Source organism: Sapajus apella, unplaced genomic scaffold (assembly GCF_009761245.1).
Source record: "Sapajus apella isolate SASKATOON/1434 unplaced genomic scaffold, GSC_monkey_1.0 scaffold26, whole genome shotgun sequence".
Classification (NCBI taxonomy): Eukaryota; Metazoa; Chordata; class Mammalia; order Primates; family Cebidae; genus Sapajus; species Sapajus apella.
The window spans coordinates 22,860,885-22,888,618 of NW_022436966.1; the positions used below are offsets into that span (position 1 = coordinate 22,860,885).

At 35.0% G+C, this 27,734-nt stretch overlaps 1 protein-coding gene across 35 annotated transcripts in view; it reads left to right on the forward strand.

The window, feature by feature from the left end:
* The window catches only part of NRXN1 (neurexin 1), a 1,131,792-nt gene that overhangs the window by 741,922 nt on the left and 362,136 nt on the right, over positions 1-27,734 (forward strand). The gene's annotated exons all lie outside the window — the stretch shown is intronic.

Here is a 27,734-nt window from a genome sequence, read left to right on the forward strand (position 1 = left end):
CTCTCAGAGAAGTCAGTGAATATGAAAGGCACTTTGGGCTGAGAACTATCACTGGCATATGTGTGTGTGTGTGACTGTGTGTGTGTGTGTGTGTATATATATATATACATCTTATTTTTATAGCTGTATGGGCATGTTGATCAGAACTGGTCAGGGAGATGGAAAAGAGATTTGACAACTGAAGTCCAGAGTGAGCAGGCAGATGTCAAGCAGGAGTGGAGACAAGTTAGTTGCAGACAATGAGGCAGGCTTGAGAATGAAGGAGGGCAGTGGAGAATCAGAGAAAATCATGCAGATCCCAGAAAGACAGAAATATTTGAGAACTAATGTAGACTCAGAAAGACTTAGGTATGTGCAGTTAGGGGCACAGATAATGGATGGATATGTATGTCTTCAGCTAGTTTTTATTCCTTTAAGTTGCGTTAGCATCACTTTATATTGAACCAGCTCAGTTCATTTCACTAATGTTTATCGAGGTCACTGACTATTCCAGGGAATGTATTTCTTCTCTTTTTCATTCATTAATTGTAGTTCTGAATGACAAGATTAAAAATATGAATCAAACTCAAGTATTATGAATTAAGATTTGGCATTATTGAGACTGTTTAAAAGATAATTTTAAAAGGCTGGGCACGGTGACTCATGCCTGTAATCCCAGCACTTTGGAAGGTTGAGGTAGGCAGATCATGAGGTCAGAAAATCAAGACCATCCTGGCCAACATGGTGAAACCCCAACTCTACTAAAAAAATACAAAAACATTGGTCAGATGTGGTAGCATGCACCTGCAGTCCCAGCTACTTGGGAGGCTGAGGCAGGAGAACTGCTTGAATCCAGGAGGTGGAGGCTACAAAGAACTGAGATAGCGCCACTGCACTCTAGCCGGTGTGACAGAGTGAGATTCCGTCTCAAAAAAAAAAAAAAAAAAAAAAAAAAAAAGATAATTAAAAATAGCCTGTAAAGACAGCGTCAAAGGTACACTCCAAATGTGTTTTGAACACTGGCAGATTCTTTGCAACAGATTTCAAAATAGGTCCTTTGGAGGGAACAAGTTCTAGTATGTTAGTTTGAAAAAAAAAATTAGCAATACTGCTTTTCAACTATATGTTGCTTGAGCAACTCCAGAACTTTCTAAAAGTACTACTTTGTAGTCTTGATCCTTGCTTAGCCCTCGTGGAGCTGTTCCATGCCTTCCTTAAGTGGGAACAACAGATCGGACTGTTGGGAAATGCTTAGTTTTGACCAATGGCTAAAGAGACAGACATGGAGCCTTCCTATAAGTTGATAGTAATGCATTTAAGAACCTGTTAAATGATGAAAATGACTGATAATACTTTCAAATCAGGGATCAAACTATTTCTCCAAAGAGCCAGGAAGTAGGATTTGGGGTCATAAGTCTCTGTCATAACTACTCAATTCTCTCTTACAGTATAAAAACAGCCATAGACAATATGTAAATGAATGGGTGTGATGGCTTGCCAATATAACTTAATTTATGAACACTGAAATGTCAATTATATATCATTGTCACATGTCACAGAATGTTATTCTTTTTTGATTTCTTGTCAACCGTTTTAAAATGTAAAAACCATTCTTTACTAAAAGTAAGGCAAAAAGAGGCTGTGGGTGGGATTTGGCTCTGCACCTTTGTTTGCTGACTCCTGATTTCAATGAAGAAATCAGCATCTAGGAATTTCGACTTGAAGGGTAGTAAAGTGCAGAATGGTCGCAGTGCTGGGGCCGCTTCCAGGAGCCGCGCTGTGGGTGAGTTATCTACCGTCCTAGTGTAAAGCACTTAAAGAGTGTCATTAAGGTTTAATAAGCTAGCTATGGAGCAGTACTGCTGTGCATTAGAACCTTACAGGGCTGTAGTGAAAATGCTTACCCAAGCCTCTGCAGTCCTCGTAAATACCAGCAGTCCTTTGCAGGCTCCTTTGTTTAGAGGAAACAGGATGCTGGAATTTATTGCACCTGTGACTTAAGTTTCTGGACATACCAATCTATACTTGCTCTTTCCAAATAAAAGTCAGTTTGGATTTATTTAGGGACTTTGTCCTTATGGAAAAAAACAGCAGAACAGTATGTCTGAGAGAGCAGGACACTCATCTCTTGAAAATTCAGCAGGCCTCTGTCATTCTTAAATTGTTTCTAGCTGGTATTGGGGAAACTCCCTTGTGAATCATCGGAGTATGGCTTTTTCAGGGAGTCTCAGTTCCAGGGATGAATGCTTCTCTAGAACTGGGTTCATGGGTTACAAATGCACTGCTGAACATCTGGCCACCTTGATTTCTCTGCCTGGCAAAGTATGGCCTGTTTAACATATTCTTCCAAATCTGGCCTAAATGCCCTTTGATATCTAGAGTGGGTACCCAAGCAAGCAGTTAAGGATAAAAGCTTAAGCTAAGACTCTTACCTCATTTTAAAATAGTTCTGCATATTTCATTTAGGTACTTGGAGGAAGAGAAATGCTTTAATAGATGCATGCATCTGGAAAAGCAAGTAAAGCAAACCAGATTATTTGTTGAAACTGTTCAGTTCCTGAAAGTGGGGAAGCACATGAGCCAGTGTTTCCAAACATCAGATTTTTCCCCTTAATTCAGAGACTGTTTTGTTTTTTTTCCAACTTTGGTGGTTCAGCTCCAGGAGCAAAATGAAAAATATCTTTCCCTCCTACAGTAAGCATACATCAACATGATTACACTGGGGGATTTTTCTCTGCTATCTTTCTAGAAATAGAAATATGCTGGTGTCACATGGCTACGCTACATCCACATTCAACTGGTAATTGCACCTCAACTGCAGGCAAATGGGCCCTGAGACAAAATGCAGCTCTGGCAAGGGTTCCTTTGCCAGCCTCATTTGACAAAAGCTGTCATTATTCAGTCAGACTGTCAGCCACGTGCAGCAGCGTGCCTTCTAGAACAGCTACATTCCTTTCTTGGCTTCATGTTTTGTCCCGAGGAGATTTGATTTTGTCACTGTTGTTTATTTTTTTAAAAATCAAATTCCATTTCTGTGTTGGCCTAAATCAGCATTCTAACTCCAAAGCAATAGATGATCGGAAACCCACTGAACAGCCTCCTCCGGTTTCTCTCTGCCATACATTGGGAGGGTGATTCCAGTGCCTTTGCCTCCTTCATGAAGATCCTCTCGCCTAGCTGGCTAGAGAACACAGGAAACTAGCACTGCCTTATTTCTCTTCCTCCAGACATTATTTTCTCAGTTTATTAATCAGAAAGAATGCTCAAACCACACAGATTTAATGGTTATAGTGAAGTGCAGGCCCATTGTTATGCCTGTGACTTGTATCAAGGAACCACAGATAACATTTTTCTTTTAGAAATATATATTTTATTGCATTTTACGTTTTGGGGAACATGTGAAGAAGAAGCAAGATTGTTGCATAGGTACATACATGGCAATGTGATTTGCTGCCTTCCTTTCCATCACCTATATCTGGCCTTTCTCCCCATGTTGTAAATCCCCAACTCCTCACTCCCTGCTGTCCCTCCCCTAGTTCCACCCCCCAACAGACCCCAGTGTGTGATGCTCCCGTCCCTGTGTCCATGTGTTCTCATTGTTCAACACCCGCCTATGAGTGAGAACATGCAGTGTTTGATTTTCTGTTCTTGTGTCAGTTTGCTGAGAATGATGGTTTCTAGGTTCATCCATGTCCCTACAAAGGACACTAACTCATCATTTTTTATGACTGCATAGTATTCCATGGTGTATATGTGCCACGTTTTCCCTGTCCAGTCTGTCATCCATGGGCATTTGGGTTGGCTCCAGGTCTTTGCTATTGTAAACGATGCTGCAATGAACATTCGTGTGCATGTGTCCTTATAATAGAATGATTTATAATCCTTTGGATATATACCCAGTAATGGGATTGCTGGGTCAAATGGAATTTCTATTTCTAGGTCCTTGAGGAATCGCCACACTGTCTTCCACAATGGTTGAACTAATTTACACTCCCACCAACAGTGTAAAAATATTCCTATTTCTCCACATTCTCTCCAGCATCTGTTGTCTCCAGATTTTTTAATGATCGCCATTCTAACTGGCGTGAGATAGTATGTCAATGTAGTTTTGATTTGCATTTTTCTAATGACCGGTGAAAGATGATGTTTGGAAAGAAGTGTGGCACTTAAACATTTTTATTTTCTTGCTCTCTTATTATATACAGAACAACTCATGCAAAGCAAACCCAATTGAATAAATTGCTTTTGTTTAGCAGCTGGTGAAAAAGAGCTTCTTCAATTTCAGATGAAGTATTAGGTAAATGAAATAATTAAGTGCAACATGAATCTTTTCTTTTGGGGGAGAGAAATACTACTCATCTGTCATTAATTATTTTGCACAAATGAGCTTCACCTGTTGATTTTTCTTTTCTTGGTTGTAAAGGTGAATTTCAGAGTTTGTAATTTCATTATGTGTGGAAGTGGGGAAAGTATCTGATATTGTTTATTCTGAACAACTCTGAGAGCTATTTTCTCACTATTATAACTTATTGTCTTGCTTAATCAGATTCCAAAACTGTCTTCCAATTTCACTTAAAAATTAATTTCTTATTGTTTCTTAGCATCTAAGTGCTAATGATAACTGGGTTGGCTCAGGAAACATTACCACTTGAGGTTTGGAATTCTGAATATTACATTTTTCCTTGTGAAAAATTAATGAATTTGCTAAAGGTTAGCTGATTATGGAATGGACAGATATCATATTTCCTTCCTGTGCACTGGATTCAAGTGTCTTGATTCTACTTGAAATCAATAGCAGTAGGTACTGTGTGTTTTGCAGACAAGTAAATTATATACAAAGCTATTTATAAATTATATAAATGTGTTTGTAATGCATATATTTGTAATAAATACTTCAATTTAATTTAAAACCTGGATTAATTAAGCCTACCTGAAAATTCATAGCTAAATTGCCTTTAGAATTACAGTGAAACAGCATTTACTTCATGTAGCAGGAAAGAAGCCAAATGATATAGAGCTTTGGCAAATTTATCAGCTTCTGGTTTCTATTAAGGTATCTTTTCTGTCAGTCCAACTTTCTACCACACATTCATATCAAAAGGCAGTGATTAAGTGGATATTTCTGTGGATAATAATATTGGATGGGGGAAGCATTACTACCAAAAATTGCATAAGTGACTTCGAGGGGAACTTCACCATTATGGGGGAAATCACAGCTACCCAGCTCCACACATCTTGCTTGCATTGTGAGGAGGGCATCTGACAGCTACCTTTTTAATTCAATAATAATATCTAATGTGTAAAATTTCAGCTTATATGATGGCTAGTTCTTGGTTTTTTAATATTAACCGTGGGGCTCTGCAGATTTGCACATTCCCATATATAATTATATTCTTAGCAACTGGCTCCACTTAAATGTTATTCATTCTCCCCCAAGTCATTTCCAAAACCAAACTAACTTCCCATCCAGTTCTGCTTCTCCTTATATATTCCCTATCTCAATATATTATGTGTTGCTACTGGGTCATCAAAAGCAGAAATCCAGGAATTGTCCTAAATTCCTCATGATTTTTTTGGATTTCTCTTATAGCCACTCAACGGTTGTATCCTGTCTACGGCCTTTCCCTACAATTTCTCTATCTGACTTTTCCTCTCATTTCAACCATAACTTAATTCATGGAGCTGTCTCTTCTAGGTAGAATTAGTATAGTAGTCACCTCTTTAAAAGGTGATATAGCTTGGCTGTGTCCCCACCCAAATCTCACCTTGAAGTGTAGCTGCCATAATTCCCACATGTTGTGAGAAGGACTGGTGAGAGATAATTGAATCGTGGGGGCATGTCCTTCTCCTGCTGTTTTCGTGAGAGTGAATAAGTCTCATGAGATATGGTTTTATAAATAGGAGTTCCCTGTATATGCTCTCTTACCTGCCACCATGTAAGATGTGACTTTGCTCCCCATTCACCTTCCACCACGATTGTGAGGCCTCTCCAGCCATGTGGAACTGTGAGCCAATTAAACCTCTTTCCTTTATCAATGATCCTGTCTTGGATATGTCTTTATTAGCAGCATGAGAACAGACTAATACAAAAGGTATTATTTCTTCATTTTTATATCCCTTTAAGTCATCCTTATGTCTTTATCTGAAAGTTTCTCGACTGTGGCATTATTGACATTTGGGGTGGGTAGTTTCTTGTTGTGCAGTCTGTCTTGTGCATTGTTGGACAGTTAGCAACATCCCTGGCCTTCCCCTCCTAGATGTTAGTGGCACTTCTTCCCTAGTTGTGACCATCAAAACTATCTGTAAACGCCGTCAAATATCCTGGAAGTAAATTTTCTCCAGTTGACAACCACTGCTTTAGCTTCATTGTTGAAGAAAACTTCTAGCAAATTGGTGTTCAGTAAATGTTTGATGGAGAGTTATTGATATGATACAACATAATTACATGCTTTTTAAACATCCAAGAGAAAAATTTATTGAATTTTTTTTTCCACTGGATAAAGTAAAACCTCAAAAATGTATTCAGGTTATGCATCAGTAGTACATACTTTCATTGTGATCACCGCCCTCTTTGTTGTTGTCTGTCCATGCCCTCTGTCAGCTGAAGGTCCTTTCGCCAAAGTAGGGTGCCTTGTATTCCAAATTCAAATGATGAAATTATTTATAAATTCATGTACCAGGAAATAATAGGCTCGCAAACTTCTTAGGTTATTAAAGATTAAAATTTAATACATATTAAATAATATTTTTGAATATCACCTCTTAAATGAATAAAGCAAGCTGCAACATATGGGAAATTAAATCTTCTTATCAGCAAGCAACTAGCACTTATTTTCATTTGTTTAAAATATACTTTTAAATTTGACATGTGGCAGACTATGAGAATGATAAAATATGGAAACCGAAATCAGACCATTTCATTATATTACATTTGTACCCTAATGAAGACTGCAGCCTAGAGTCAGGTGGTAGAAAGCAAACATCTTGAGAGACATGCTATTTTTAGTCATCCTCCCTCTGTTGCACTTTCCATCTTAAGGAAATAAGACTTGCTAATATTCAGACAATGTGATCTCTGGGCAGTGTTAAGAAGAGAACATTCCTTTAAATACATCTAAAAAACAAAAGCATCTAAAATGGAAATTATATGAACATTTGGAAGACAAAAATATCAATTTGTAGTTTCCTATCCATTTGTAGTTACCTTCCCCTGTAATATTTTTCATGCTTTCCAATGCTAATGGCATATTAAAATTCATAGAGAAAAACTAAATGTTTTTGTCCTATCAGTTTGAGAAGAAGAATGTAGAAAGAGAAGACACTGATTAATTTTCAATTCAGGAAATTATAGGAAATGGTATTAAATGTGAGAACTAGGTGCCCAAAACGTGCAAGCACTGAGCCTGAGTAGCTTTATCACATAGTCCCCAAGATTATTTTATCTTTTATATATTTGTTGAAAAAATATTAAGCTCAGTGAAGTCATGTAGGGAAGTAATTTGCAAGACTGTACTTATTGATGATCATGATGTTTACAATATTAAAAATTACAAAGTGTCTTCAACAAAACATAAGTTCTACTTATCAATAATTTATACTTAAATGCCAAAATCAACGTCTCTATATCGTACAATATTAATAGGAAGAAAAGGAAGAAATAGCCGCAATTGTATTATTACAAAAAAACAGGCTATAACTTAGGAACTAAAAATAATTTCCCGTTGAGTAAAAGAACATTGAATTGCAAGTTCTAATTTGATCTTAATACTTCTTCTGAGATAATGTGAATTTCTGTGTATTTATGAGTTGTTTGAAGTGTTTTTCAATTTTATAGCAGTCACTTTTCCTCACAATTTTTTAATGTACTCACATCAATAAGATGTCAGATATTTTTCTAGTTTTGTTGATTTGATTAATTGGCTGTGTGTTTTGGTTTATCATTCTACTTTTTCAATTCATATATTAGGATGTCTCTTACCATTGGTTGACTCCCTGCTCTATTAGCACGCTAGTTAACTGCTTTACATAAATTTTCTGTCAATGGGTGAATGGATTTTTAAAAAGTGGTATATATGCACAATAGAATACTATCCAGTCATAATAAAGAAGGAAATTCTGTCAGTTGCGGCAATGTGGAAAACCTGGGGGACATTATGTTAATTGAAATAAGCCACACACAAAAAGAAGAATACTGCGTGGTCTTGCTCATGTGTTGATTCTAAAAAAGTTGATCTATAGAAATAGAGAGTGGAATTGTGATTACTAGGGGATAGGAGTGAGGTGGTATTGCTGGAGGTTGGGAGATATTGGTCAAAGGCTACAAAATTTGAGTTAGATAAGAGGAATAAGTTCAAAAGATCTATTGTACATGGTGACTGCAGTTAACAATATATTGTGTTATTGAAAAATGCTAAGAGAATAGATGTGAATGAAGTGTTTTCACCACAAAAATAATAACTATGTGAAATAACGCATATGTAAATTTGCTAGATTTAGTCACTTTGCAGTGTATATGTACTTCAAAATAATATGTTGTACATGGTAAACACATACAATTTTATCCATCAATTTTAAAAATATTTAAAAATCTACCTGAGATACGTATCTTTTAAAGCAGCTGTTTGTTAAAATTTCCTGTTATTTCTATAACAGTTGGAAGTTGAGAATAACTTATTCCATCATGCATTGCTATTTTTTCAAGATTTTTTTTTTCTTTCAAAAAAGCTGTTTTATACACTGTCAAATGAAACTCCATTTATTGAAAGGTGAGCTGTGTGGGTATTTTGAAGCTCATTTCATAAAGATGAATTCCATGAAGTCATTTCTGAAAGACTGTAGGCATACTGAAACATTTAAATTACTACCTGCTGTCTTTTTATTTAGGTAAAAATCTCAAAAATATATACTTCTCATCTGACCATTTCATAATCTATATAACAGATCCTTGAATAATGTTGTTTCTCTCAGTCTTTTAGTTATAACATTAGTGAGAAAAAACAACTGATTCTTGGCCAGGACCACTGTCTGTGTGGAGTTTGCATGTTTTCCCCAAATTTGCATGGGTTTTCTCTGGGTATTCCAATTTCCTCCCACATCCCAAGCTATTGCACATTAGGTTCATTGGTGTGTCTAAATGGTCCCAGTTTAAGTGAGTGTGGGGGGTGTGTGTGAGTGTGCCTTGCTATGAAATGGTCTGTCCAAGGTTGGTTTCTATCTTGCAGCCTGAGCTGCTGAGACAAGCTCGAATCACCCCAAACCCTGAATTGGAATGAGTAGTTTGGAAAATGAATGAATGAATAAATAAATACAAATTATTATAAAATGAAAAATTCATAAAGTATGCAATAATCTTTCAAATGCACAACAATAAGGAATGGAGCAGGAAAGCACTCAGGGGGCACCCCAAGTTTCTTCTTGTTCGTTCATGAACGCTGTGATGACAGAAGGTGCTAGTTAGAATTTTTGCACTGCAAACATTCATTCCTTGATTTAACCCACTGCCACTACAACTGCCATCACTCACTGATTCACTACAAACTGGATAAATGATTATCTTGTTTTTATTAAGCGTTCTTAAATGTACATATAGTTGATACTTAATTAAATGTTTAATATTAGACATATTTCGAGTCTTTATATAGACGTTTAGTGATGTTTTTCTGACCAGGAACGTAACTCTTTTTTTTTTTTTTCTAATCAATTAGCCTGTGGTAAAATTGGTTTTGTTATAAATCTTTTTGCTTAAAGTTGCCATTTCCAGTAATCTATCCATGAGATTAAGCAAGGACTTGCTGAATATGCTTCATAACATTGTGGTGTACATGATAAATATATATAATTTTATATGACAATTTTTACAATAAATACATTTGAAAAGCAACAGAAAATATCAAGAACAATCTCCTGCCTCGCTCCATCGATTTTTCTATATTAAGTGGATAAGAGTAAGAGGAAGCTAGAATTGAGTTGGTAAGGAGCAGTGTGTGCCTTCTTCATTGTTGAGTGTCAGCCTCCCAGTAGGGGTGAAACCAGTGATTATAAGAAAGTATTATCAAGATGGATTATAAGAAAGTATTATCTAGATGGATGATGGAAAACAAAATATATTCTTTTTCCTTATGATGATTATATGCCATTGTGGGAGACAGCCATTATTAAAACAATCCCCAAGGTATGGTAATTTAAAAACCCTCTTAAGTGTCGTAGAAGAATTTAGGATGCTGTAATGTCATGTAATGGGAAGCCCTGACCTAGTGAGGGAGGCCAGCAAAGACCTCCATAGAGGAATGTCATTTGGACTGTCATTTGCTGAGTGAGCAGAGTTCATTAGGCAAAGGGAGCAGAAGTACTGAGTAAGAGATTCCACAGAAATGGTACACACTACAGGCCTTGGATTTAAGACTTGAAGAGAAATACCGCTTTTAAGGAACTGAAATGTTATTGTTATCCTTTATCAATGGCTGTTGACAGAGAATCCTCAAAGGCCACTGTACCAGAGTTATGTCAGAGAATCACCATAATTTTCAAGAAAAATCAGTGTCTCAATCTTGAATGTGCAGTGAAAACTCAGCATCATAGGAATCGGTAATACCGTTTGTGGTGCATCACTTTGCTTTTGCTGGTGTGGCAAGGTGAAGAAAATAAACACTTATCTCAAGGAACTTCACTCTGGTTAGGAGAAGTATAGCATGGAGAGAGAATCAGAGAAGGGGGGGAGGAAGAGAGGGAGAGAGAGAGAGACAGAGAGAGAGAGGTTTTACCTTTATTTTTTTAAAGGCGTTTACCTAGAGTTCTCCAACTTTAGCCTTGAGAAAAAATGAGCCTGTTTCTGATAAGAATGCATATAGAGATGGAGACTGTTAATAGCGACCACAGGAGATGTCCATGGAAATACAGAAGGCATTTAGACAGAAAATATAGGTGTTACAGGCAGAACATATATTAAATCATAAGATCTGGTTTCAGATTCAAATATGTAGCAGTTATGTGCAGTAAAAAAGGAAAAACTTGAATAAGCTAAGAAAAATAATCACTGATATATAAGATATATATATATATATGATATATAAGATATATGATATATATAAGAGACTTGATATCATTCTATTTAAGGACTAATGTAATGAATACTAATTAATGATTGTGTTAATGCAGTCTTCAATCTTTTATAGTAGATATCCAATGCTAAGTTCAGCTTCTTTGTTCAAATTGAAGCCTTAACATTCTGTATCAGACAAGGAAGTTACTGATTCATTTTGGCATATGCATTTTGTGTTTTAAACAAGAAAGATATTTAAGATTACAAGCAGATCCAATTTTTAAAAGACTCTGTATTATTTCTTAAGCATTTGCATAAAAATACTTTTAACACATAAATGCAACTTCAGGGATGGCATTTTTTTATTTTGTTGAAGAACGAGTATTTTCTTTTTAGAACATTTTTTAAAAATTGGAGGCTAATAAGAGAATAGGTGAAACAAAAACAATAGCACGAATATTTGTATCATACTTTTACGGTTTACAGAGCAATTTCACATTCTTATTTCATTTGATAATACTTTCTTATAATCACTGGTTTCACCCCTACTATGTGCCAGGAGGCATGAGAGGCTGACACTCAAAAATGAAGAAGGTACACACTGTTCCTTCACAGAGCTTACAAGTCTCAAAAACAAAGGGAGATAGGTGAGGGTTATCTTATTGTTCCCATTATACAGATAAGTTATTCATGACTCAAAGCGTTTAAGCAAGTACCCATGGTAAAAGAGATGTATGTTCTTAACTTATGCCAAAGAAAATTTTAATTTAATTACTCTTTGACTTCAAAGTGAGATTAAGGTTGATAATATTGTTAATTGGTACATATTCTCGACACTCAAAGCACATAGATCTCTGTTTGTCTTGCCTACTTAAAATTATTTTACTGCTCCAATTAGTCACCAAATTGTAGAAAAATAATTAACTTGGATTTTCTTCGGAATTGATTAATATTTTCTAAGAATTCATCTGATTTCCCATTATGAAAGGAATTATAATAATATACAAATAGGAATACAAGGAAGTCAACAATATGACCCAAATTATACCACTTATGTCAAACTAAATTATAACAGTCCCTCAGTATATATGGGGGATTCGGTCTAGGACCTCTTTCATCTCATACCCAAATCTATGCATACTCAAGTTTCGCTGTTGGTCCTGTGAAACCCGGGGATGTGAGAAGTGGTCCATCCATATACACAGGTTTTACATCCTATGAATATTGAATTTTCTATGAGAATTTGATTGAAAAAGATTTGTATCTTAGTGAACCTACACAATTCCAACTTGTCTTGCTCAAGGGTCAACTGTATATCTTAGTTTGAGGCTGTGATTAATGTCTTAAAATTACCCTACATTGCTGCCCGAGTGACCTGCCTAAAATTAAATAGAACTGCTTCTCTCCTTGGCTTGAAACTGTTTGGAAGATCCTCATTACTTAAATGGTAAATTTCAAAGTCCTTAGCATGGCATATAATGCTCTTTATGACATAGGCTCTACCTATCTTTCCTGTCACATCTTCTGCTTCCTACTTAGTGCTCCAAAGTGTTATTATATAACACAGACAGCAAAGGCCATAAAGCTAAAAAGTAATAACTCTAAGACATTTTGATTAAATATATCAATGCCTCATAATGCAGGCGTGAAGTAAGGCTTTGCTTTTGGTAAATGACAAGTTTTATGGTAATACTGGAATTAATTTTTCGATAGTAATAAAATTTTTTCTCAAGACCAAGTAGAGTTTAAAATTCTATCTTATTGGTGTGTGTATTTTTAGGATGACTAGTCTTTAAAGATGTTTGGGAAGGAGTTCAAGTTTTCTACTGCTAATAGAAACCACTTTTGCTATTGTTCTTGAGCACTGAAACTTGAAGATCACAGTACAGATTCAGATTCTAAAAGAGTTTGCAGTAATAGATGAATATGAGATAACTGGATCTCATTTTTCTGATCCTCATTTATCTGAATTTATGGGTAGATTGGGAATAGTTTATCATCTTTAAGCTCTTGGTTTGTGAAAGAGGACCTCCTCATTTTCTTCCTTAGTGCAGGGACTAGGAACACATCTTTATAACTAATAGTAGCAGTGTCGTATTTATGTGTTTACCAAGTTACCAGATATTTTCTTATGTATTTTCTCACTTGAACCTCAACAATCTCACAAAAAAGTTGTGACTTTATTATAGTTATGAAAAGGTAGAATTTGAATCCAAGCAGAGGGCTGTGTTCACTCACTAAGGCTCTCCTAGCACGTTCACGTTTCAAACAAAAAGGACAGAACAAGGTTTTGATGTTACCATTGTTTCACTATTATGGAGTTTGAATGAAAAATAATAAAAATATAATTTTCCTTGTACTCCATTTAAAATGGTTCCTGAAATGTACATTTTTTCACTCTTTTGAAACGTTGTTCAAAGTAGATTAGAAATCTCTGGTAATTCAAAACGGAAACAAACAAAAAAAACAACAACCAAACAAAGCAAACACCAAAAAAACCCTCGCTTTGGTTGATCATACTCTTCCCTTAGGAAAGGCTCTGTAGGAGTATCCTATGTTCGCTTTGGACTTGGGAGAATACCAGGCAGGAGATCCTAAGCTATAAACTAGAGCACCTCTCGCAGAGCCTGAATAATAGTATTTTCTCTGATTTTATGTTAACAATGTAATAACCACTTAACTACCTATCATGTTCCATATTCGTCTTAGGTAAAGTGTTTTTAAGGTAAGCATTTATTATTCCTGTTTTATAGATGAGGAGGCTGAGGTTTCAATACATAAAATATAATATTCGGCTAACAAGTGACAGAGCTGGGATTTAAACCCAGCCTGTTCAACTCCAAAGACTGAGGTTCATCACGATCCATGCCACATGGCTATGTGGGTGGTGTGCTTCTGATAAGTAGTAACCTCAGAAAATCTCAGGAGATCTTCAACTGGAAATCCCATTTATTTCAAGCAGTTTTATTAAGAATCATTTTGTAAATTAATCATGCATTTTTACAGTGAATAGTTGACTTCTAATATATCTATTATGCAAGTCCTGCTTAGCTTTTTAATAGAATGCTTTTTCTTAATCAGAGGGAAACCTGAACTAAAATTTCAAGATAAATTTAACATTTAAAGTTGAAGTAAGTGGTTTAGTGTTACTGCCATTTGAAACTATTTTATACCCCTTTGAAATAATAATGTTTTCAGGACTATATTTACTTCAACTTTTCTGTTTTCCATTGTGATTTATGAGTCACTTAATATTTTCTTATGGCTACTAATTTGAAAATGATTCTTGGGATTTTGTCAACAAGAGATATAAAGCAAGTCTTTTTTCTTTCAAAGTGGTCTATAACAACAAGCACTATTTAAAACTTTGTGGTCATCTTTAGTAAAATCACAGAGCGCATTTTCAGTTTGATTTACTTAGAAAGCTTCATCAGAGTTGTTTCATATTTTATTCATGTAAAAATTGTAATTAATGAATCATTACATTATTAATAAATTACCTAAACAAGGATAATTTTCATGGTCATTATAATCTTGGGGCAGACAACCAAAAAACTTAACTTTGGGTGAAAAAGGAGACCAAATGCTTACAGTATTTTTAGTACTTTCTTATTCATTTTTAAACATTTTTTACTTGTGTCAAAAGTACTTTGCTAGCATGTTATGTGAAATGCTAATCATTATTAAGGTACATATTATAGTGATGCATTTTGTAACTTTTAAGCTATTATTACTTAGATTGATCTATTTTTCTTTTAAATATAAAATGTTGACAGTGATATTATAAATTTGATGATGATCAATATCTTAGGGCTGTTTTATAGGTTATTGTATTATCTGGCAAGCAACTGATGGGTCATTTGGTGGATAAGGTACAAGTAGCAACACTAACCCCATTATTTGTATTTTGTACAGGCCAGTGATTTGAAGAGTGGTTCCCAGAAAATAGAATAGCCCTTGACAAATGATGTCACAGATATCAAATGTTTAAACCCATATTATTTTAAGCCTTAAAATAGAGAAACCCATATTATTTTAAGCCTTAAAATAGAGAAACAAGCCTTCAACTTGGTGGGAAGGGCAAATGAGTGAATTGTGATATAATTGGATAAGCGTGTCATTTTTATTTTAGGAATTAATATTACAGGAGGTGCCTTGTTTGTAATTAAAGCTTTACTTCTAGATTATTTTAATGGTTTGTCAGGTCAGTAGGCATCATTAAGTTCTTTTGTAGTTTAAATAATTTGTTACTATAATCATCCCAACAAGTCTTCAATATGTTGCTTATCTCAACCCGTTCACAATATTTTGTCATACTACCATTGAATGCCAGGGTATCCTGGACTGTTTTGAATATAAAGGGGGTCTTTTGCTCAGTAAGGCCTCATTTTCATTTTTTAGTTTGGGTGCTTTTGTAGAATTTTTCTTAGCAAGGTAAAATATATTGCACCATGCTTTAGTAAGTAACTTAAAATGAATTGTAAATATAAAGCCCTATAGAGAAGCTATATTAACAAAATACAATTAATTAACCTTTGGACCTTGATTAACTTTTGGACCCAGTTTAAATGGTTTCACTCAAATTAGAAGTGATATATTGAGATTGTTTTTAAAGGCACTGTCCATGGTCAGTGGCTGAGCACAGTGGCTCATGTCTGTAATCCCAGCACTTTGGGAGGCCAAGGAGGGTGGAGCACTTGAGGTCAGGTATTCACCAGCTTGGCCAACATGGTGAAACCCCATCTCTACTAAAAATCCAAAAATTAAAATAAAATACCCAGCGTGGTGGTAGGTACCAGTAATCCCAGCTACTTGGGGTCGTGAGGTGGGAGGATCACTTAAACCTGGGAGGTGGAGGTTGCAGTGAGCCAAGATCCTGCTACTGCACTCCAGCCTGGGTGACAGAGCAAGACTTCATATCAAAAATAAAGAAAAAAGAAAGCACTATCTATGGTCAATGTTTTTGGCCAATATTGTTTGATTCTTAAGTTATATAGCAGATTACATAAAATAACCAGGACCTTAAGAGTGCTGGTAACTTAATTGCTACTCAGAACATATGTTTCTTTTTTCTCCTAATAGTATGATAAATAAATATTTCTGATCATGGTAGATTGCATAGAAGGGCATGAAGCAATTTGAAGGGTACATCAAAAACAGAAAAATAAGGATAGGTGCACCCTTCAGCTCCATTCCTAAAGTTTTTAAGCCTTTGGTAATTGTATAAACAAACACAAAGCGCTGAATTTAAAGGAGTTTGTGCTTTACTGGGTATGCTACAAAAGCAGTTCAGCTCCAAACTGTCATGAAAATATTTTTCTAAAATAGTTAATCTGTGGATTGACTATTGAGTGTGGTACTCAAAACAAAGATGGCCTAGACACTGACTCCTTATAATCTCCTGGGAAGAAAGGAAGGAAGGAGAAGGGAGGGGGGGTGGGAAAGAAGGAAGGGAGGAAGGAAGGAAGGAGGGAAGAAAGAAGGAAAGGAAGGAAAGAGGGAAGGAAGAAGAGAAGGAAGGAAGAAGGGGAGGAAGGAAGGAAGGTAGGAAGAAGGGAAGGAAGGAGGGAGGGAAGGAAGGAAGGAAGGAACGAAGGAAGGAAGGAGACAAGAAGAAAGAAAGAAGAAAAGAAAGGAACTGGGAAAAATAATGGAAGAACGGAAGGAATCTTTTTGAGCTTCTCTTGGTCAGGCAATATCAACTGGTCACATTGTTAGAAAAGCCAGCAAGCAGAAGAGTGTTATACTCCATTTTTTTAAACTTTATTTATTTATTTTAAGCAAGTAAAGTCAGAATTCTTAACAGCCGACAATTCTTTTGTGACTCATCAGTCATGTGTATCTTCTAAATACAAGTGTTAGGCTATTTTTGTTGTTGTTTTGTTTAAGCTCCATGTCTTTATGCAGAGACAGTTACAGTATTTTAAAACATTCTTACATTCTGAATAAAAATTTATAATTCCATCATGTACCTTAACTGTGTTAATTAAAGGGTAAGGCGATCCTTTTGTTGAACTGTTTGTCATACAGGTGAATATCAAATCCATGATACTCACATAAAATCAAGAGCCCTAGTCAAAGCAGTGGGGCTAGAAGACTATATTAGATCAAAATGGCCAAAGAAACTTCATTTATAGCCCATTTTTATTTGGCTACTCTTTCAAATTTGGGATAATTAGGAAGTGATCTATTGAAGAATCTTTTCCCTTCTTAAATATTATTAAAACAGGGAATTTAATAAAGCATTGGAAGTGCAAGGAAGTCAGATAGGACTACAAGATGGCAAGCAACTTTGCAACATGCCTGTTAGAGAAAGATTACAGTGTTGTCAAGTTTTCACTACAGAATCAAAGTACCTCTGAAAATAAGTATAACACTTGGTCACTCTCCTTTTTTAAAATTTTAAATAAAAGTTACTATCATGTAGCTGAGGTCTCTAATGGAAAAGAATGTATTTTGTTCTCCCCTAAGATCTAGGTTTAAGTATTCCTATTGCAAAACTTGATCCTAGCACAAACTTAAGAATTGCTGGATTTTAAATATCTGATGAATTCACATCTTAAGCCCTACGCTATCATCTTGCTTCAAAGCAACAAACTTAATTGTTTGAGGTACTTTCACTTTTGCAGAGATTCTAGCTTTTAATATTTCTTCCTGTTATATAAACATACTTTTATCATGTTCATCTCATACTTGCCACTTTTTATTGGTCCAAAGAGACAGCAACCACAATGAGTGTTAGGATTTCATTCTTATTTGTTTTTTTAATTATTTTTTAGCAGCTGTGTGGTTTTGATAAGGTGAAGGATTGCCTGCAATAATATAAAAAATGAAGCTGCAGATACCTCCCCCTTAGAATCAAAAGAAGCATCAAGGAGCCTTATTTTTGTTGTTGTTGTTCTTGCGTTTCTCTCCTTTCTATTGCCAAGTAAGCATTACTTGAATACAAAAGTCATTTTCCTTTAAATATTTCCACTTTACACTTTAGTTTCTGTTTAAATTAACCAGCAAAATTGCAGAATGTGCTTTTTTTGCAAGGTAGGAATGGATAATAACATGATCATTAGTATCATGAAAAGCAGTGATTGAGCAATTTATTTTGCAGAATGCAGACACATTAAACAAACATGGCTTTTGACCCTATAGTTATACAGCAATTTATTTCTAATGTTTAATATGTTCTATTGATAACTAGGTGCCAAAAATCCAGGAGGCTATAATTAGGCAATTTTCTTTTAAATTTGAAAGAGCTATATTTGGAACAAAGTTTCCACATTTACCCAAACATAAGGAATGAATTCTACTGAAATGAGCTACTGATAGTTAATGTAAATCAATTACAAGGGACTCAATGAATCGATCATTATTAATTGGCATCATAAAGTGTTACTGTGTTAGACAAATTTTGTGTGGGGATTCCAAATCTTTGAATAACGGTTAAGGGGGGCAATTATGTTCTGGGACTATTGTAAATGAAGACAACTACCCATGAATAGTTGTTTTTTTGTTTTTTTTTTTCGGTCTGAAACTTTAAATATTTAAAAAGAAGAGTTCTAAAAAAATTGCATTTAGATTTCAATAGTGAATATTTGCCTTTAATATTTTGTGCTGAATAAAGCCAAGTTAGACTAATATTTGACAAATCAAATCTTTGTTGGAGTTACAATCTGTACATTTTTATTGATTTTCACAGAATTTTTATCAGCTATAGCTTTTTGCTGCAGTAATCATTCCTCTAGTTAATAATACAAGGCTTGGGCAAGTAGACTTGGTTTACTCTGTGACTGTTCATTTATTTTCCATTCAAGCAATTTTCTTCAACTGAACTGTCACTCTGACGTCTAAATTTGGTAGTTCATTGTAAAAGGTAACATTGTAGTCCAGTAGCTTCACTTCCCATTACACAGGACCTCTAAAGGAACAGAACAAATGGAGTGATGATATTCTCAGTGTTTAAAGTATATCTTATGTTGCTCAGTCTCTTTTGCAGAAACCATGGTCAATAATTGTCATTCAAAACATATGAAGTCTTCTAAGCTATCTGACATCAATTTTGTAACACATGCCACACTTCTAATGTGAGTTAAGTATACAGCAAAATTCTGTTGCACAGAAGCTGTTTTTAAATTTTGACTTGGTTCACTTCAACAGCCTACAGATTGTAGGCTTGGAGACTCCTTTTAGGCAACATCGACTACTAACTAAATTTTTGTGGGTTTTCCTTTTCAAGGAATTGAAAGGCATTTTGGACTATAATTTGTTAACATTTAGATTGTGGACATTAACAGTCAGCCTATGCTCATTTTAGAGATTAAAAACTGGAGGCAATATCTTCAGAAAGTTGAGATAAATTTTATATTGAAAGGTGATGTCTATTTTTAAAAATTTTAGTTTCTTTTTCTTCCTTTTGTTTCTTTTTTAGTCTTCCCAATATTCTCTTTTTTTATTATTATACTTTAAGTTCTGGGATATATGTGCAGAACGTGCAGGTTTATTACTTAGGTATATATATGCCCTGGTGGTTTACTGCACCCATCAACCTGTCATCTAGGTTTTAAGCCACACATGCATTAGGTATTTCTCTTAATGCTCTCCATCCCCTTGCTGCTCAGTCCCCGACTGCCCCTGGTGTGTGATGTTCCTCTCCCTGTGTCCATGTATTCTCATCGTTCAACTCCCACTTATGAGTGAGAATATGCAGTGTTTGGTTTCTATTCCTATTTTAGTTTGCTGAGAATGATGGTTTCCAAATGTCCCTGTAAAGGACATGAACTCATTCTTTTTTATGGCTGCATGATATTCTGTGTTGTATATGTTCCACATTTTCTTTATCCAATCTATTATTGATGGGAATTTGGGTTAGTTTTAAGTCTTTGCTATTGTAAATAGTGCTGCAATAAACGGCACTATTTACAGTAGAATGATTTATAATCCTTTGGGTATATACCCAGTAATGGGATTGTTGGGTCAAATGGTGTTTCTTGTACTAGATCCTTGAGGAATTGCCACACTGTCTTCCACAATGGTTGAACTAATTTAAAAAGAATTCTTATTTCTCTACATCTTCTCTAGCATCCATTGTTTCCTGGCTTTTTAATGATCATTATTCTAACTGGCATGAGATGGTATCTCAATGTGGTTTTGATTTGCATTTCTCTAATGACCAGTGATGATGAGCTTTTTTTCATATGTTTGTTGGCCACATAAATAATAATCTATTTTATATGGTAATACCAAATAGCGTTAACATGGCATTAATATATAAATATTAAGGCTATCCTTTCCTATATTTTTCCTAAAATGTATTAAACCTTTCCTATCTCAGGTTTTCAATTCTATTATTATATTAAATATAGTGAGCTCCTTCAATTTGTACCAAATTTTTTAAATTTAATAAAGGACTGTAAAAATGAGATTTGTACATAAAAGTTTAAAAATTTCTGATTTACCAATAGCACTCGGAAACACAAACCATCCAGATCTTTTATCTACCCACATTTTGGGGAGAGATCATGCTGGAATATTTTACATAAATTTTGTGTTAAAACACAGAGAAATAAGGAGCCAGTCACAGTGGCTCACGACTGTAATCCTAGCACTTTGCAAGGCCGAGGTGGGCGGATCATGAGGTCGGAGTTCGAGATCAGCCTGACCAACATGGTGATACCCTGTCTCTATTAAAAATACAAAAATTAGCTGGGCATGGTGGCATGCACCTGTAATCCCAGATCCTTGGTGCTGAGGCAGAAGAATTGCTTGAACCCGGGAGGCGGAGATTGCAGGGAGCAGAGACTGTGCCACTGTACTCCAGCCTGGGTGACAGAGTGAGACTCCATCTCCAAAAAAAAAAAAAAAAAAAAAAAAGAAAGAAATAGAGAAAAAAAGGTGGAAAATGGAAACTGTTTAAAATAACTCATTTGAAAACTATCTTTGATGCAGTCTTGGCCTAATTAAACTGACTACTTAGGTTTCCGTTTATTTGTATAATAAAGTTCTAGAAATGTAATTTTTTGGGGGGAGGGGATGTTGTACAGTTTACATTTTGATAGATTGCCAAATTTTCATCCAATGTATTTGAATCCAAACTTTCCCTCCTTTGTAATGTTGAGAGCCGCCCAGCACTGTCTGTCAACCTTTTTGATACCTGTCAATGGTATCTCAATGTTGTTTTCATTGGTCTTTAATAGATGGTTGGACAAGTTTTTGTATGTTTAGGACCATTTATTTTAAAATTTTTATATGTTGTTTAAGATGTTTCTTTGATTTCTTAAGTTCATGAACATCCTATGCAGACTGCCCCAGGGTTTAATTGAATTGTGGATTTTATCTTTTTGGTTGTAAAAACTCTTTATGTGTTAGAGAAATTCTGATATTTTTTCATTAAATTTTTCTTTTTTCATTTATCTTTTAATAAGTAGCATGCATTTTTAGAATGTGTATGTGTAGCAATCTGTGTGTTTGTGTACTTTTATTCTAAATCTGGAAAATTTAAGATTCTTTCTTTTATTTCTTATAATCTATATATTTCAGTTCCCTATTGGGGAGAGTCTCATGTTATGCTGTATCTATTGAGCCTCTATTTTGAAAGAAGAAGAATTAACTGTTAAAATGGATTTCATTTATCCCATAGTTTAATTTACTCTTCCATTTTTCCTGCTTTTAGTCTACTTTTACTTCCTTCATCTCTTCTTTAGACTCGTTTCAGGGAATCTGTGTTTTCTTTCGATTTCATTGAAACTATAATCTCCATATTTTCTAGCTAATTCTTGGAAAAATTTTTGATATTTATATTCTATTTGCCACTTTTTTATCCCGTTGGTTTATTACTTTTTTCTACCTCTAATTATTCAGTGGGAGCTGTTGTTTTCAATATCATGTTTTACTGAATGCCGATATGGTGTTGGTAAACTAAAGAAGCAGTCAGCTACATTTCTCCTACTGTGTCTTTCTCCACCTTTACTAAAACGTCTATTCCTGTGGCTGTCTCCGCTTGCAGATGGCAGGTCTACAGTGAACTGATGTCATAGGTTTTACCTGTGGTGGTAGAATGTCCTCCTTTTTAGTTGACCAAAATGAAGAATTACAGAGCTTCTTGTTTTCTACCTTTTCTCCACCGCATTGCTAAATCCATCATCTTTCTTCATGCAAAATAGCCTGTGTGTTCCCTGAGTCAGATCTGCTCCTCCAGGTCAGTGACTCTCTTGCAATTTGTCCTCACACCTAGCGACCCAATTCTAAGCACTCTGAGTGCTGTATATAAATATTAAGCCTATCCTTGGGATTGTGTGACTCATCTTGAAGGAACTCAAACTACATGCATAGTCCATTACGTCCACGGTGGCTTCTGACCTAGTACTTTGTCCTTGACCTAAGTCAAATTTTCAGTATAGTCCATAGGAAATATTTCTTCATAGATTGGTTGTTTCTTAGTTTTATTTGATTTTTTTCCTCTTGTCTTTTTTAAACATTTTGTTTACAAAGGAAAAGCAGAGTACCATTATTGTACTATTATTTACCAAAATAGCCAAGTTTAATCTTTTTAGCAATGCCAAATAGTCATTTATATCACCTAACAAATCAAAATAAGTGCAATATTTATGAATAGATTTCTCAGTAGTTAAAATTTTTCTGTGTGCCAATAAATGTACTTTGAGTTTTGTTTTTGCAAGACAGTGACCTATAAAACCTTGTTAAAATGTGTCACTTGCTCTCATTGGGTTTCAGCTTATCCTGATAATGTTTTAACACCTTAATGGTTTAGACAGAAAGCACCAATTTCAGTAAGACTAAAGAAAATAAAATAGAATTTTATGGAAATAGCCACTCCTAAAATAGCTTTTAGTTACACTGCACCAATTTAAAAAAATGACCATTTTGAGTGATCATTTGGATATTGAGAGTGAAAGAGAGGAATGTGACAATTATCACCAGTTTTTCCTCTACTAAATCTTACTTGTAATCCTCTGTAGCCAGAAAATAAAATTTTTCTCATAAAGTACAACATTCTGTCCCCTTTAAATTTAAATCATGATACTTTCCATTATTGGTAGCTAAGTACAATTATCAGACTCCACAAGAGTTTTAAACAGTGATTTCATTCAAGTAGCCTAACAGCTAATGCAAAATACTGCATTTTTGTGTTTTGTATCAATATTGTCCAGTAGTTTATATACTGCTTTATTTATGAGCAACACTTTTTAGTATTCTGAATTGTTTTCATACATATTATTTTAAGTATGCAATTATATACACACATAAATGGTCTGACTGTTTGAAAGACAATGATTCAAAAATCTATATATATATATATATATATGACTGGGCATAGTGGCTTACACCTGTAATCCCAGAACTTTGGGAGGCCGAAGCAGGCTGACCACTTGTGGTTAGGAGTTTTTGACAAGCTTGGCCAACATGGTGAAACGCTGTCTCTACTAAAACTACAAAAATTATCCAGGCGTGGTGTAGTGGCAGCTACTTAGGAGGCTGAGGCAGGAGAATTGCTTGAATCTGGGAGGTGAAGGTTGCAGCAAGCTGAGATCACACCACTGTACTCCAGCCCGGGCAACAAAGTAAGACTCTGTTTCAAAAAAAAAAAACATTTTTAAAAACCTGTATCTATATATAATTTGCTTGTATGTTATGCTTTCATGGTGTCAATGAACTATGTATAATGGGAAAAATCTGTTTTAGAATTCAAAATTGTGATAGGTCTGAAATACATTGAGCTCAGACGTACCTTTCACTTTTGCTGTACAAAGGATAAATAAACAATTTTTAATTATTAAAGATCTCCAATCTTAAATCCTTTTGCATAGCTTAGGGGACTCCAAATACAAATAGTAATACTACTTAAGGTAAGCACATTCTCACAACACTCAATATTTTCTAGAATTACTTCATTTTTCTCAGTGTAGCTAGTGGATCTATAATTATTCAAGTTTCATATGTTTACAAAATAGCCTGTAATTCACAATTTACTTTCCCCACACTCATGCTACAACAAATGGTAGGTTAAATTTTAGTTATACAAAAGAAAGAGGCTCATGATGACCACCAACCATTTTATTTAATCCCTAATCTTTTTATCACCATACCCACTTAATATATGTAATGCATCTGGGATTCTCCCACATGGTTCTCAAAGCACATGTATTTCAAAGTACAAATGAAAATTACTTTTCATTTGTACTTTGAAATACAAATTTCCTTCAACATGTAATGGGGGAAGTTTTGTGAGACTTTAGTCAGAAGCAGAGGGGATTCTTATCATCATGCAGATAGAGGTTTTTATTTTATTTAATTTTTTAACAGAATTTGCTTTTTGTTAAGTCTAAAGAATGGAATTTCAAGCCTGAGTGTATAAATTCTTCGTGGACAGAAATTGAAAGAAAAATTAGAGTAAAATTTAAGGAACAAGTCTTTTCCCATATTGGACCTTTTCCCCTCTTTAAGGCTCAATGTTAAACTCTGTGTTAGCAGAACCTCTGTTTCCCACATCCTAAAAGTTATTTTTTATAACACATTAATTGATATTTACATTTTCAAAATTGGGCTAATTTATATATCATTAGAAAACTTGACTAGTTTGCAAAATGGCAGGTCTCTGGCAGGTGTAGGAGTGTCTTTCTTTTTGAAAATATATACTTACTGGACTTTTCTTCTAGCTATATAATTAATGTATGTTTATATATTCATGACAACATAGGAGATATGTTGGTATGTTTAAAAAGTCAGATTAAAATCACCAAGAATTCCTTGCCCAGATATAATCTGTTATTATTTTGGTGCATACCTTGTAAGTGTTTTGAAAAGGAATATATGTAAATACATAGACGTAATCGTGTACTTAAATACAAAGCTGGGAGATACAGTACATACTATCTTTTATCTGCTTTTATATTTAATTTAAGTGGAAATACAAATGCAAAGTAGAATTATTTTGCTGCATATCTGACAGAAATAATATAGCAAAGGGGAAAGAGTATACAATATTCCACACCTGTGAAGACTCATAGAAATAACACCAAGCTGCCTTCTCAGCTGGAGTGCCAGGGGACCATGTGACCCACATCTGGCACTTCTTTATTCGTTGAAATAATTGCCTACCATATGCTGAGCCCACAACAAATGTTATTTCCTTTCCTTTTTGCACAATATTAGCTGTGATCTTAGGCAAGGCACTTTCCCCCTCTGTTTCCCCAGGTAAAAAGAGAGGGTTCTGTACTAGATGGCCTTTACTAGATTTTCCATATGTAGAATGTCACAATTACCAAATTAAGCAACTTTTATCAGATAATTAGGAACCATAAGAGCTTGCATAGTCAGCTTGGCATTACTTACCTGTCCAGGCATCAGTTTTTAAAATACAGGCAGGAAGCGTCATTTCGTTAACGTAGATACGCAACCACATTTGCAACTAGGAGGCACAAAGAAAGCATTGGTTATGCACCTATGCTTTGACAAGTAATTTGCTAGAAGCTATGTGGCCTAGATAAAGAATCTGGATGACATAGTTCCTATCTGTAAGAAGCTCTGGAGATTAATTGGGAGGTAATACAAAGATAACACGAACCAATTGAAAGGCAAAGATCTCAGAGACAGTATTTCATTTGAAGTACTAAAGTTGTCCTACAGACATTGTCTGGGTGATGTGTGCTATGGGGATTCAGAAAAGGAAGAAATCGCCCCCTGGGATACTTGGAACCCAGGCTAATGAACCTTAAATGAAGGGATTGACTCCCTGAGACTGTGAGCTCAATTATACTCCATAGCCATGAGCTATACCCTGACTCCCCAGCTACTTTGTAAAGTGTCCTGTTAATGATAAAAATGGATACAGAAGGACAAATCCTCCCTACTGGTTAATTCAGGATGTGCTCTCCAGGTCACTGTTAGGTGGAGTACTAAGCCTAAGGAGGATAATAAGAAAGCGTCTATTTGTGTAGTTAAGGAACTAGTGAATTATGTGTTTATGAAAATTAAAGATCAAAGCAGTTTTCAGTCATAATTACCCTTTTCTCTCTTTCTTATTCAAACGCAACTCCTCTTTCCAATTCCAACTCAGGTTTAAATTCACAGATTTTTTTTTTTTTTGAGACAGAGTCTCACTGTTACCCAGGCTGAAGTGAAATGGCGCGATCTCTGCTCACTGCAACCTCTGCCTGCAGGTTTCAAGCGATTCTTGTGCCTCAGCCTCCTGAGTAACTGAATTTACAGGTGCACATTATCACACCTGGCTGATTTTTTTGATTTTTTATATTTTAGTAGAGACGAGGTTTCACCATGTTGCCCAAGCTGGTCTCGAACTCCTGAACTCAGGCAATCCGCCTACCTTGGCCTCCCAAAGTGCTGGGATTACAGGCATGAGCCATTGTGCCCTCCCTAAATTCACAGAATTTTTTTTTTTTAATCACGTTCACCTCTGGATCTCTGTCTTGTTAGAATTCAAATAAGTTTATATCTATTAAATGAAGTGACCAATGTGAAACATGTTTTGAAAATCAAAAAGTGCTTTTAAAATAGGAGCATTAATTATGCAACAGTTACTCCTAATTTGGCTTACCCACAATAGGGGTCTTAAATAGCCGGTGTGTAAGCTTTTCATTCCTTAAAATATCTCATATGCTATGGGCATTAGATAAAGTTTTCTTGGTTAGTTGTTAAAAATCAAATGTTAGATTGTGATTCTAACAATGTTGTGGTAATTCAAATAGGAAAAAAAGCCTAACATTTGCCCCTAAAAGAATACAGGCAGCTTCATCCTTCTGAAAAAGCTAAAAAGTTGGTAGTCTTATTCCTTTTTATTTTCAATTTTGGGGCCCTTTAGGATGTTTGTGGCTCAATTTTCAATTGCAGCATTATTGAAATGAATAGTTCTTTCCTACTTTGAAGAAATATATGTACATAAACATTCTTCTTCTTCTGAGTTTTTTATTTTGTTTATCAAGGACATGTACTAATACATTTAACAGTATTTCTGAGAAAAAAATACGAATACACTTTACTTTCTTCAAAATGCAAAAACAGACAAGGAGAGTCATTCACCATTGGTCAAAGGTAGACACAAAGAGACAGGAACTAACTTGTATTTATATTTAAGCTGCTTTTCCTTGTACCTTTCTTATTTGCTTTATTCATCTGCTTCTCCAGTTAAGCAAAAAAATAGCTGATTATTATTTCTTTTCTGACAACGTCACAGAGCACATTAGCCTCTGAAAAACAGAATCGCAGTAACCTGTAAAAAGGATTGCTTTGGGAGTTCTTTTAAGAGGCATGATCATATGGTGTGCACAAATAATTAATTCCCTAGGTAGCTATGCTGTCTGTACACAGAGATTAAGTTGACTTTTAGTTTTATCTGTTTTCTAGATTAAAGGAGAATAACTAATTTTTTTTACTTATTTATCTGAGTAATTTTGACATAGGTGAATGGAGCTATGCTTTCTTAAATACCACATATTCCATTTTGTATCTCTAAACTAGAAACCATCTTTCTTTAATGAAATGGACTCATTAATGCCAGGGAGGATTCTTTTAGGCAGAGCAGTACTGAGGAAAGACAAAGGCTGGAAAATAGACAGGGTCAGAGTTCTGACCCTGGTGTTATTGGATTGGCCGGTGTTACTGACAACTAACTTCCTGCTTTCTTCTTTCTGGCCACACACTCTTATTACCGTTTTCAAACCAAACTCTACCTTAGTTCTTCTAGAAAGAA